Here is a 12239-nt window from a genome sequence, read left to right as displayed (position 1 = left end):
TATTTTAAGTGACCTCCATGGCAAAATAATTCACTCACTCATACATATCAACAAAGAATACACCATTAACTTTTAATTATAAATAAAGATATGCACTGCTAAACAAGCAGAATGAATTTTATAAAACAGGGCATCGGGCACACATATATATACACACAGACCCAATTTCTCTGCTGCTGAGTGACTTCACAGCTGAGACCTTCCACTGGGTTTCTGAAGTGGAAACATTTTTTTGGAAGGAGACTACTAAAACAGCTACAAAATCTTGATTTTTCAGTTAGCAGCTCAACAGATAAATCATTGCACTACCAGACTTCCTCATACATTGTTGTATATCATCAAGTCAGAATGGGCTCATAGCTGACCCTCCAAGAGGGTTGTGAGAGCAGTAAATCAGTAGGAGAATGTCTATATTTCTCTCATGGAGTATCAACTGGATTCTAACGATGTGGTTGGTAGATCAAACAACCAGAGGGGTGCAGCCTCTGGGTTAGTAGTACAACTCCCCAGAGATTAGGCTACTGGGGTTCCCTTTAAAAGCATCAGACAATACAGTAAGAGAGATGCTTTTACTCTATTGGGCTTTTCAGGTCACAAATCTTAATGGTTAGCAGCCCAACATGTAACACCATGCCAGTTTACAAGAAACCCACAAAACTCATTGTTGTATAGCTGAATCAGAACCAACTCAAGCTAAGGTTCCACTTGGTTTCCAAGATTATAAATAGCATTGCACAAAGTTGCCCATCTTTCTCCCAACAGCTGCTTGTGAATCTGAACTGCTGGAGAGAAATGGTCTTTGGGCTGGCAGTGCAACTTCTTATGGAGCAGGTCACCAGAGAGCCCTCCTTATGTTAAAAGGGCTGTGAGAGTATCGACGTACTTCAGAGGTCTTTTAGACCTGGAATGAATCTATTCTTGCACTACTCTCCAAACCCAAGTCTCTTTTTTCAGTCAGGCTAAGATTCTGACAATCCTCTGAATAGGTAAAGCATTATTCCCTTTAATAATGCTGTATTCCTCTAGATTTGGCCATTGTCTTTAATATAAAACCTAGCCTGATCTGGCCCACATGAATTTCTTACTTTCCTGAATCCCTTCTGCATCTACTATAATTACGAACTGATTAAAGATGCTACAATCAGAACTGTCATATTATCATTTCCTGTAGCTATTCCTACAGCAGGTTCTTTTTTTTGGGGGGGGTGTATGTGTTTTATTATTGTTATTAATTTTAATGAAAATGTACAGAGACTTTGGATTTCCATTCATTCATTGTCGCACTTTTCTCCCTGACCACACCTCCCCAGTTCACTCTTCTCTTTGAAAAGTAAAAGAAAAATTCTTTCATTGTTACACAATCCCTCCCCCAGGTTCACTCCACTATGTAGCCTTCATTCTGGAGTCCTGTCATGACAATAATACCTAATCACATATTCCTTTTAAACAGTGCTCTCCCTCAACTGTTTCAATGCAGTATACGTTATTTACCCATTTTTCTCAGTTCCCCCCAACCCGGATGTCAGTCCCATTTTACAAGAGTGGCACTATGCAGCATTTGTCCTTTTGTGACTGAGATACTTCAATCAGCATAATGTCCTCCAGTGTCACCCTTTTTGAATAATATTGCATGAGTTCCTTGTTTTGTAATGCAGCGTAGTATTCCATTGTGTGAATATACCAGAGCTTCTCCATTCATTTGTTTATTGGCACTTGGGATGTTTCCAACTTTTTGCTATTGTGAACAAAGCCGCAATAAACATGGGTGTGCATCTACTGTAGGTTCTTGAAAGGTAAGATAACACGTTTGTGAAAAGTATAGGAGGCATGTAAATGATAAACATAAACAATAAAAAAATTTACTTTTATAAGAAACAAAGACATCATATAGTAAAGGGATAACTGACAAAGATGACTCAAAATCACATTTATTTATTTATTATTTATTTATTTATTCATTCATTCAATGCCAGAGCCCTAAAACTTATTTTTTTACTCTAATAATACTGAGATCAGGACGCTCCTTAGAGACAAGGATTCTGAAGCTTCATCTAACATACTGTGGATGTGTTGCAAAGAGGGACCAATCCTTGGAGAGGGACGTCATGCTTGGGAAGGTGGAGGGACAGCACAGGAGAGGAAGACTCTCGATAAGATAGATTGAATTAGTGATTGGGGTAGTGGGGTAGAGACAATAAGTATAGCATAGGATAGAGCAGAGTTTAGGGCTGTTGTATATAGGGCCGTTATGAGTTGCGGGTGATTCAATGGCACATAACAACAACAACAACAACAACATCATGTATCTTTATACGTGAAATAAGATTAGATTTAAAAACAGTAAAATTGAAGTGAGAAATATATTTTTTAACATATTGTTTTTAACAGAACAACTATTTTCTGAATAGGATAAACTATAAAGAAAATCAATGAAACATACAAGATTGAAGTAATACTATTAACTGAAACCACAGAAACCACTGGGACCACAGAAAGACAGAATAGACCACTTCAACAATAGCATAATATACATTTCTTTTTTAACATACACCGAATATTCTTCAAAATAGAACTTAGATTACCAAGCAAGCCACACAATTTTTTTAAAAGACTGAAGCTATACAACATATCTTCTGACTCTAATGGCATAAAACTATAAAACAGTAAAGCAAAGACAGAGGATAAGAAATTAAATAAACATAAACTCAGTTACACACTACCAAAAAAACCTATTTGGCTGTTAAAGAAATCAAAATTGATACTAAAAAATCTTAGAATCATTCAGGATCTTTGGCCTTGAACACTGCTGTCCAGCTGAATCATGCAGGATCCCTTAAGCTCAAGTGGAAGGGGTGGGGCAGAGCTGCAATTTCGGAAGGGTAACAGTCTTCTCTGTTCTGCCATTTGGGTACCTTGGCCTTGAACACTGCTGTTTAGCTACACCATATGGGATTTCTTAAGCTCAAGTGGAAGAGGTGGAGTAAAGCTGTGGTTTCTGGAGGGCAATGGTTATCTTGCCTTGGGGCGAAGGGGGAGCATCAATATACAGGTTCATCAGATAATGTTGTTAAGTGCCATAGAGTCATAGACCATAATGATCCACAGCGACCATATGAATGAAAGTCTTGAGCACAAAACTTTCATCTTTTCTCCAAGTTCATAGAGTTTCTGGAGGTAAGCTTTTTTTTGGAAGTGGGTGTCACTCCTGCTTCCAAGACTGTTTTATTCAGGAGATCCACATAGGCCCGAGGGCCCAAAGGCTTTTTCATATGAGATCAAATCCCATAAGCTCACACCCTAATGCAAGCAAAGAACCATTCCCTCGTCTCAACCCCGAACCAGAAAATACACTTTTGCAGAATCTGTTTTGCTCAACTTCCCGGCCTGGAAATAGCCTCCACAAAAAATTACTCTGGGGAATTATATAGTTACAACAACCTAAAATCTACTAAGAGTCACATAATGTCATGAAAACAGCAGTCTGCTCAGTTATCATGAAAAAGCAAAATAACCATTCTCCTAAAAACACAGGCCCAGTGAATAGCCCAAAAGGAGAGAACCAGATGAAATATGTTGATGTGGAGTCATCTGAACAGCTACATTAAGAAATATATTAATGAGGAGCAACATGAACAGCTACAGGGAAAAAAAAAAGCAAAAGAAGGAAGAAAGAATAGATAGTATTAAGAAAAGATGTACAAGAACTTAAAAAATTATCATAAGACAGAGGGTACAGCCAATACAATACTGGAAATAACAGAAAAACATGAAAATGCAATCTAGAATACTAAGACAGAAATAGCAGAAGTGTCCAACATGCTGGTGGTATAAAAAAGTAGAGTTGTAGAGATGGAACAAAGAATCAGAGAGGTGGAAGACAAGAGCCTAGCTGGATATGAGATATAAAGAAAATGAAGAAAACATTAGAATTATATGGGAACAACATATGTATGACTATAATTCCAGAAAGTATGAATAACAGGGAAGTCTCTGAGAAAACTGTCCTAGAAGAAAACTTCCCAGGTATGTTGAAGAACAGGGACATCTACATTCAAGCAGCAGAGCTAACACCAAATAGAGTAGACCACAAAAGAAAACCAACAAGATATATCATAGTCAAATTCTCCAAATTAAAAAATAAGGATGGAATATTAAAAGAAGCACAAGAAAAAGTCATCTACAAAGGCGAAACAATTAGATTAAGTTCTGATTTCTCAGCAGAAACCATTCAAGCTAGAAGGCAATGGGATGGCATATACAGAAAGTTGAAAGAAAACAAGTGCCAGCTACGGATCCTGTACCCAGCAAAGCTTTCCATCAGATAGGAAGGAAAAAATTAGATCCACTGCAGAAAAGACAGAACTTAAGAAATTTGTGAAAACAAGACCAAGTGAAGTCCTTAACACAGAGACACCAAAGGCAAGTACATGAACCAGTCATCAGAAACAACAGAAAAACAAACACGGCAAAATGGTTAACAGTAAAACCTGGCCTGAAAATAAAATTCAATGTGAATGGACTAAATTGTGTCAATTAAGAGAAAAAGAGCAGCAGAGTGGGGGGGAAAAAAGTCCATCAGGAAGGTGCCTACAAGAAACACATCTAAAAAATGAAAAGACAGACTCAAAAATCAAAGGTAAATGGCAACTACAAAAAAAACAGAATAGACTTCAGAATGAAAACCTCCATAAAAGGGAGCTCTGAAGGGAGCTCTGGTGGCCTAGTGGCAAGACGCTGCACTGCAATCCCAGAGGTACGCGGTTCAAATCCACCAGATGCTCTGCTGGAGAAGGAGGGGGCAATCTCCTCCTGTACCAGTCAGATCTGATTTGACGGTACACGTAAAAATAATACAATAAAAATTAACAAACAAACAAAAAAAGCAAAGGGAGCTCTGGTGGCTTAGTGGCAAGAGCTACATTGCCGTCCCAAAGTTATGAAGTTCAGGGCCACCAGCTGCTCTGTGGAAGAAGGATGGGCAACCTCCTCCCATGTGATTACTGCCTCTGAAAACCCACTGGAGAGTCATCTATGTGGCGGTTTGACTCTAAAGTACACAATAACAACAATTAGAACAAGTAATCTGACTAGAGAGCCATACACTCTGTGATCCTTTCAGCAGCACATATACTGAAACTGGAATGATTCATACAGAGAAGATTAGCATGGCTCCTGCGCAAGAATGACACACAAAAGATAAAGAACAACATTACATAATGATTAAAGGCACAATAATGTTGGTCAACATTTATACACAAAAAGACAAGACCTGCAAAATACATAAAACAATGGTTAGCAGAACTGAAGAAAGAACAAGACAGCACTACTACAATAGTGGTAGGAGACTTCAACATACCACTATCACCAAAGGATAGGTCAAGTCAAAAGAAACTCAACAAAAATGCTGAATATCTACATCATACAATCAGAAAGCTAAAATAGGATCCACATCTTACACCGTACACAAAAATCAATTCAAAGTGGATCAGAAGCCTGGGAGTAAAGCCCAAAACCATAAAGGTTTTAAAAGACAAACTGGGATCAAGCTTAGATGGCCTCTTCTATGGTATAAAGAGACTGCCAAATACAGCCAGAAATGTACAATCAGGAAAGGGTAAAAGTGATGAATGGGATTTTCAAGAGATTAAATTCCTATGTGTATAAAAAACGCTTTCCAACAGAGTGAAAAGAAAACCCACTGACGAGGAAAATAATTTAGCAATAAAATTTCAGACAGGAGTTTAATATCAAAAGTTTACAAAATCCTATGGGGCCTCCACAAGAAAAAGACTGATAACACAATCACAAAATGGGCAAAAGACACAGAAAGACTGCACAGAGGAAGATATTCAGATTATCAATAGACATATGAGGAAATGCTCAAAATCACTACCAGTAAGAGAGAAATCAAAATCACAATGAGATACCATCTCACTCCAGTAACAGAGACAAAGTTTAACAGCTTAGCGAGTAATAAATGTTGGAGAGGATGTGGCGAGATAACACTGTTGGTGAGATTGTTAAATGATACAACCACTCTGGAAGGTAGTTTGGCGATTCCTCGCCAAAACTGAATGTAGAAATTCCGTATGACCCAACTATCTCACTGCTTGGAATATACCCCATGAAAATGAGAACTGAGGCACAAATGGAGATTTGTACTCTAATATTCATAGCAGCATTATTCACTACAGCAAGAACATGGAAACAACCCCAAATGTCCAAACACAATCGAGTGGATTGAGAAATTATGGTACACTGACATGATGAAATACCACAGAGCATGCAGAAGTAGATTCTGAAAATCATCACATTAATTTGGGAGGGACTGAAGAGTATTATGCTAACTGAATGAAGTCTCATAAGGACAAATACGGTATAAGATCATTATTGTAGAAATGGAAAAATAAGCAGTAAAATTTGTATGAAGATCCAAGGGGGGGGGGAGGGTGTACACAGAGGGGTGAGGATGGCCAGGGGAGTAAGCACAGGGTTGTACAATATTATGGACAGAGGGCGGGGTGGGTAAAGAAAATGGGAAAGACTGGTGTGAAAAACAATGTGTATGAACTTTTTAAGTAAGCCAGTATAATATAGATATTTTATTTTAAAAAAGGTCAACAAACTCCTCAGTCCTGGACTATTAGTTCTGTACCATAGAGTCAGAACTAACTTAGAGCTGTCCTTCCAGAGGATTTTCAGAGGCAGTTAATCACAGCGGAGGGGAATGCCCATCTTTCTTGTGCAGAGTAGCTGGTGGTCTCGAACCATGTGCCTTTGGGATTGTAGCGCAGCTTCTTGCCACTAAGCCACTAGAGCTAGAAGGCTAAAAACTTGAAGATACCAATTATTTCATTTTACCTGAATCCACAATCAACACTCACACCAACAACAAGTCAAGAAATCAAAAGACATGTTGAATTATCAAAAGACAAACTGAACAATCCCAGAGTTACGCAGTTCGAATACACCTACTGGATGACTGGAGAAGGAGGAGCAATCTCCTACTGTACCAGTCAGATCTGATTTGACAGTACACACATACAAAAAAAATAATAGGGGGGTGAAAAGGAACTAACTAATGTCTTTGAGCTGTGGTGCTGGAGAAGAGTGCTGAATATACCATGGACTGCTAAAATAACAAACAGGTTTGTCCTGGAGAGAGTAAAGCCAGAATGCTCCTTGGAGTCAAGGATTTTGAAGCTTTGTCTGACATACTCTGGGCACACTTCAAGGAGGGCTGGTAGTTGGAGAGGGATATCATGTTTGAGAGGGTGGAGGGACAGTGCAGGAGGAAGACCCTCGATGAGATGGATCGATTCTGTGATTGGAGTGGTGGGAATGAGTGTGTTTGAGACAGCGAGGTTGGCACAGGATAGAACGGCATTTAGGGCTCTTGTACATAGGGTCACTATGAGTCGCAAGCGACTCGATGACACATAACAACAACAACAATAACAAAAAGACGAATTGCATTTGGAAAGTCTGCTCTCAGGGACCTCTCCAAAGTTCTGAAGAGTCTGGAGACTAAGGTGTGCCTGACAGGCCATGGTCTTCACAATTATTTGCTATGCATCAGAAAGCATGGACAATGACTAGGGATGATAAAAAGAGAACTAATGTCTTTGATCTATGGTGCTGGATAAGAGTATTGAATATAACATGGACTGCTAGAAGACCAAACAGGTTCATATTAGACAGTAAGACCAGGCTGCTCCTCAGAGGCCAGGATTCTGAGCCTTTGTCTGACATTCTTTAGGCATTTTGCAAGAAGGGAGCAGTCCTTAGAGATGGACACCAGGCTTGGAAGGGTGAAGGGAAAGCACAAAACAGGAAGACCCTGGTGATGAGATGGATTGATTCAGTGACCGGGATAATGAGGGTAGGTGTGTCGGAGACAGTAAGCTTGGCTTAGGATAGAGCAGGGTTCAGGGTTATCGGACATAGAGTAGCTATGAGTTGCAAGCAACTCCATGGCACATAACAGCAGCAGCAGCAACGGACAAAGACCTCTCTGAAGTACTAAAGAGCAAGAATATTAGTTTAAAGCCTAAGGTACACCTAATGGAAACCACGGTATTTTGTTTTGTAAGCATCTGAAAAATGGATAATTACTAAAGATGAAAAGAATGCCTTTCAATTGCAATGTTGGATAAAAGTGCTGAATATTCCATGGATTACCAAAAGAACAAATGAATCTGTCTTGGAGAAGTGCAACCAGGGTGCTTCTTAGAGGCATGGATGGTAAAATTTTGATGGTAAATATTTTGAGCATGTTGTCCAGGAGAGACCAATTCTTGGAAAAAGACATCATGTTAGGAAAGGTGGAGGGTCAGAAAAGAGCAGAAGATGGATTGGCACCATGACTGTAATAATGGGCTTGAGCACATTAGAGATCATGAGGTAGGTTGTTCAGATTTGTTGTCACAGGTCACTGAGTCCAGTCAACCAGAGGATACTTAATAATAACAGCAACATGTTGAGGGATTTCTTTTCTATGCCTCACTTGAAAGGGGGTTGCATTTCTCCAAATGGAATGATTATGTGGGTTTTTCCCTTTGATCTATTATTGTGCTGTATTATACTAATTTCCTATTGTTGAACCACTGTGCATTCCTGGAATAAAGCCCTATGATCTTGGTGTATAAATTAAAAAATATTTTATTTTATTAATTTTAATGAACATTTACGGAGATTTGGGATTTCCATTCATTGTTACACTTTTCTCCCTGCCCAGCCCTACCCCCAAGTTCGCATATCTCTTTGAAAAGTAAAAGAAAAACTTTTACTTTGGTATACAATCTACCCCCCCCCAGTACAATCCACTATGCAACCTTCATTCTGGACTCTTGTGATAACCATAATACCCTATCATATATCGCTTTTAACTTATTTTCTACCTCATCTGTTTAACAGAGTATACATAATTTATCCAGTTTTTCTCAGTCTTACCCTAACCCTGATGTCAGTCTCATTCTACAACAGTGGCACCATGCAGTATTTGTCCTTTTGTGACTGAGATATTTCACTGAGCAGAATGTCCTCCAGGGTCACCCATTTTCAATAATATTGCATGAGTTCCTTGTTTTTCAATGCAGCATAGTATTCCATTGCATGAATATACCACAGCTTCTCTATCCATTCGTTTGTTGATGGGCACTTAGGTTGTTTCCAACACCTTGCTAGTGTGAAAAAACCACGATAAACATGGCTGTGCATATAGGTGTATAATTTTTTCAATGTACTTTTTAATTTGGTTTGTTAGCATTTTGTTAAGAACTTCTCTATCTATATTCACTAAGGATATGGCTTTTCTTCCTGATGGTATCTCTGACTCTGGTATCAGGCTAAATCTATCCTTACAAAATGAATTAGAAAATATTTCTTCTTCTACAACCAGGAAAGGATAAAATAGATGAATGGGACCTTCTAAGAATCAAATCCATTTGCAAAGCCAAAAACTTCTCCAAAGGGAAGCCACAGACTAGGAAAAAATATTTGGTAATGACATGTGAGATAAGGGATTATATAAAATACTCAAGCACCACAACAAGATGAAGGTAAACAACCCAAATGAAAAATGGGCACAGGATATGAACAGACACTTCACCAAAGAAGACATTCAGATGGCTAACAAGCACATGAAGAAATGTTCAAAATCCCTGGCTCTAACAGAGATGCAAAATCAAAACAACTATGAGCTATCATCTCACTCCAGTAAGAATAGCAGAATTTAACAAAGCAGCAAACAACAAATACTGGCGAGGTTGTGAAGAAACTCAAATCCTTATTCATTTTTGGTGAGAGTGTAAAATGGTGCAACCACTCTGGAAGGCAGTATGGCACTTTCTCAAAAGTTGCATATAGAGATACCATTTGACCCAGCAATTCCACTACTGGGAATATACCCCAAAGAGACCATAACTGCCACCCAAGCAGATATATGCGCACCCATGTTTATTGCAGTTTGGTTCACAATAGCAAAAAGATGGAAACAACCTAACAACAAAGGAATGGATAGAGAAGCTGTGGTATATTCACACAGTGGAATACTATGCTGCCTTGAAAAACAAGAAGCTCAAGAAATATTATACAAAATGGGTGATCCTAGAGGACATTATGCTGAATGAAGTATCTCAGTCACAAAAGGACAAAAACTCCACAGTGCCATTCTTGTAAAATGGGACTGATATTGGGGTTGGGGGCAAACTGAGAAAGATGGGATAAATAATGTATACTACATTGAAACAGATGAGAGCACTGTTTAAAAGGGATGTATGATTAGGTATTATTGTTATGACAGGACCCCAGAACGAAGGCTGCATAGTGGAATGGACTTGGGGGGAGGGATTGTATAACAATGAAAGAATTTTTTTTTACTTTTGAAGGAGAAGAACAAACTGGAAGGGAGGTTGGGCAGGGAGAAAAGTGCAACAATGAATGAATGGAAATCCAAAGTCTCTGTAAACTTTCATTAAAATTAATAATAAAAGAGTGCTGAAAAGAAGAAAAAAAAGAAAGTATTTCTTTTTTTTAAAAAAAAGTTTAAGTAGGAATGGCGTCATCCCTTCTACAGCTGTCTGGTAAAATTCTAGTGAAGTCACATGATCCAGAACTTTTATCTTGGGGGTGGGGGTAGGGTTGGGTTGTTTCATATTTATAAAATTATTTTTTTGAGGGTGAGAATCTTGGAATCAAAGGAGAATGAAGCACAACATATCTTGTGATAGAGCAAAAGCAGTTTTCAGAGGAAAATAAGACAATAAAGTAAAAAGTAAAATCTAAAACCAATTAATTTAACCCAAAAAATTGAACAGAAAGAAAAGACCAAAAGAGAAACATGACAGCAGAAAGAAAAAAAAAATAAGAGATCAGTAAAATTTACAGGTCAAAGTGGTAGTTTCTGATATGATTCTCTCGGCTTTCCCAGATCTGCAATAAAGTGCTTTGGATATTACAACCCCCCCCCCAAAAAAGGAAACAAGCAGGTCAAAGGAAAAAAAAATGAAAATATGCAAACAACAAAACTAAGAAATCAAACTGGAGGCACATAATAACATATCTCACTGATAAGGAGGGATCATAACAGAGTACTATGAAAAATACTCCAATAAACTTGAAAACCTAGATAATATGGACAAATTCCTAGAAGTACTTCTAATTAAACTAACAGTTAAGAAGATGGAACCAGACTCTTAATATTATAAAACAAAATGTCTTTGAATGACTACATAAACCTAGTAGATAAGTAAACATTCACTTAAAAACAATCTTGTTTTCCCTCTCAAGAAGAACAAAAATCTGGCCAAGAGGGCTTCATGGGAGAATTTTACCAAACATTCAAAAGTGAGTCAAAACCAATTCTACTAAAGATCTTACAAATACACAAAGAGGAGGAATATCTCTTATTCCATTCTATGAAGCCAGTATCATCCTGAAAACAAAGTCACATAAAGACATAAGACAAATAGGAAATTATAGACCAATATTCTTCATGAATATAGGAATGAAACTTCAGGAATATGCTATCAAACAGAACTCAACAACATACTAAGAACATCATACATTAAAAAAAAAAAAGAAAAGAAAATCATACATCATGATCAAGGAGGATTAATACCAAGGAAGTAAAATAAAAAAACCCCTCAAAAATGAACTTTCATCAGAACGTACTTAGGAGGTGGTACTGGAATAGAAACTATTATAAGGTGGGAACAATTTGTGATAAAGACAAAATAGGAGGCCTCCCTCATATATTCAGATCTCAAAACATAATATATACAAAACAACTATGAGATACCATCTCACTTCACGATGAGGTTATTGAGAAACTGGAACCCTTATTCACTGTTGGTGGAGTGTAAAATGGTGCAACCTCTATGGAAGGCTATATGGCGCTTTCTCAAAAAGTTGCAAATAGAAATACCATTTGACCCATCAATTTCACTACTGGGAATTTACCCTAAATAAACCACAACTGCCACCCAAGCAGATATATGCATACCCATGTTTACCGTGGCTTTGTTTGCAATAGCAAAGAGCTGGAAACAACCCAAGTGCCCATCAATAAACGAATGGAGAAGCTGTGGTATATTCACACAATGGAATACATGCAGCATTGAAAAACAAGGAACTCATGAAATATGTAGAATGGATGACCCTGGAAGACACTATGCTGAGTGAAATATCTCAGTCACAAAAGGACAAATATTGCATAGGGCCACTGCTGTAAAACAGGA

General features: G+C 38.0%; 1 protein-coding gene across 1 annotated transcript in view; it reads right to left on the bottom strand.

Moving 5' to 3' along the window:
* The window catches only part of PDS5A (PDS5, regulator of cohesion maintenance, homolog A (S. cerevisiae)), a 145819-nt gene that overhangs the window by 27429 nt on the left and 106151 nt on the right, over positions 1-12239 (bottom strand). The window lies entirely within an intron of this gene.

Source organism: Elephantulus edwardii, unplaced genomic scaffold (genome assembly GCF_000299155.1).
Source record: "Elephantulus edwardii isolate Elephantulus edwardi_28Jun2011 unplaced genomic scaffold, EleEdw1.0 scaffold00167, whole genome shotgun sequence".
Lineage (NCBI taxonomy): Eukaryota > Metazoa > Chordata > Mammalia > Macroscelidea > Macroscelididae > Elephantulus > Elephantulus edwardii.
The sequence above is the reverse complement of the archived record's forward strand: the minus strand, read 5'-3'. Positions and strand labels throughout refer to the sequence as shown.